The sequence below is a fragment of the Gavialis gangeticus genome, unplaced genomic scaffold, assembly GCF_001723915.1.
Source record: "Gavialis gangeticus isolate Ggan-Ray unplaced genomic scaffold, GavGan_comp1, whole genome shotgun sequence".
NCBI lineage: Eukaryota > Metazoa > Chordata > Crocodylia > Gavialidae > Gavialis > Gavialis gangeticus.
The window spans coordinates 217,217,297-217,218,575 of NW_017729032.1; the positions used below are offsets into that span (position 1 = coordinate 217,217,297).

The 1,279-nt window shown below is 60.8% G+C and overlaps 1 protein-coding gene across 2 annotated transcripts in view; it reads left to right on the forward strand.

Annotated features, from left to right (window-relative positions):
• The first annotated feature begins 979 nt into the window (after positions 1-979).
• The window catches only part of TMEM50B (transmembrane protein 50B), a 26,583-nt gene continuing 26,283 nt past the window's right edge, over positions 980-1,279 (forward strand). The window contains exon 1 of one of the 2 annotated variants that reach the window (XM_019525143.1): positions 980-1,065. The gene's annotated coding sequence lies outside the window, so the exon portion shown is untranslated. The remainder of the gene's footprint in view (positions 1,066-1,279) is intronic. The other variant, XM_019525144.1, reaches the window with a different exon arrangement.

The following is a 1,279-nucleotide window of genomic DNA, read 5'->3' on the forward strand; positions in this document are numbered from 1 at the left end:
GGGGGGGGGGTTGGACTAAATGTACTTGGAGGTCCCTTCCAGCCCTACTTTCCCATGATTCCTACACCTCTTTATAACAGAGCCCCAAGACCCTCTCCACTCCTCAGACCCCTCTATCAGGCAACCAGGCCATCTGAGAAGCCTTCCTTAACATCTTTACTAGTCCCCCCGTCATCTCTTCCTGGAGAAGACAGGTGACTTCAGCATGAGGAACTGTTGCCTGACCCAGCCATGGGTCTAGACTGGTAGCCAGATGAATAGGCACAGGCAAAGGCATGTGTGTGGGGCGAGAGAGGACTAGGGTTGCCAACTCTGAATCTATTCTGGGAGGTTTCCAGCCTGCCACCATGCCCACAATACACACAGCAATATGTCCGTGTGCTTCTGTATATCAGTGATGGTTCAGTGCACAGATTTTCCATCAAAAAGGCAAATGCACATGACTATGACATTTAAAAAATCTGCTGCCCCACTGTGTAACTCAGATTCAACATTTAATATTTATTTTAATGAATTGATCTGTGGCATGACTCTCAGCAGCCTCCTGGAGGTTTATATCGGATTCCTGGAGACGCCCGGGCAATCCTGGACGGCTGGCGACCATAGAGAGGACACACCTGTGCAATGGCGCCCCTGCTGCGAGGCAGGGCTGTTGGCTACACAGAGGGTCGGTTGGAGTGGGGCGTTGAGTGACGGCTGATGATGTGCCCACCGAGCCGAGCCACGCCCTTCAGGCTGCGCCTCCCTGCCCACCCCGCCACCAGAGGGGGCTGCGAGTCATGGCGGCTCACGGGTACCAAACGCTTCCCCAGACCTCCATCACCCCCACACACTGCGGGGGGGGTGGGGCTTCAGAAGCCCGCGCTGAAGGGAGGCAGGGGCGGGGTAACGTCTGTCACCCCCTCCCCCCGCAGCTCCAGCCGTACAATCAGAGCCATTGCTTGGCTTCTACCCGACCGTGACGCCACACCGCGCCGGCCGCCCATTGGTGGAGATGCCTGCCATTCTCTCCACCTCTGCCCGGGTGGGCTCCGGCAGCAGGAAGAGTCTCGCACAGGACAAGGGGTAGGTGCGGGCATCGGGTTCCCTCCTTCCCTTATGCGGGGTTCCTGGCGCGGGAGGGAAGAGTCTCGCGCGGAGGGGGGTGGCTGCGGCCCTTCCCCCCCTCCCCTCGGGCTGTGGCTGTTGAGTGGAACGCGCTTCCTCCCCCCCCCACACGCGCTGGGGGGCCCCGCCGCAGCCCCGCCCCCCCCCCCCGGGGCGGGGGGGGGGCCCGGGG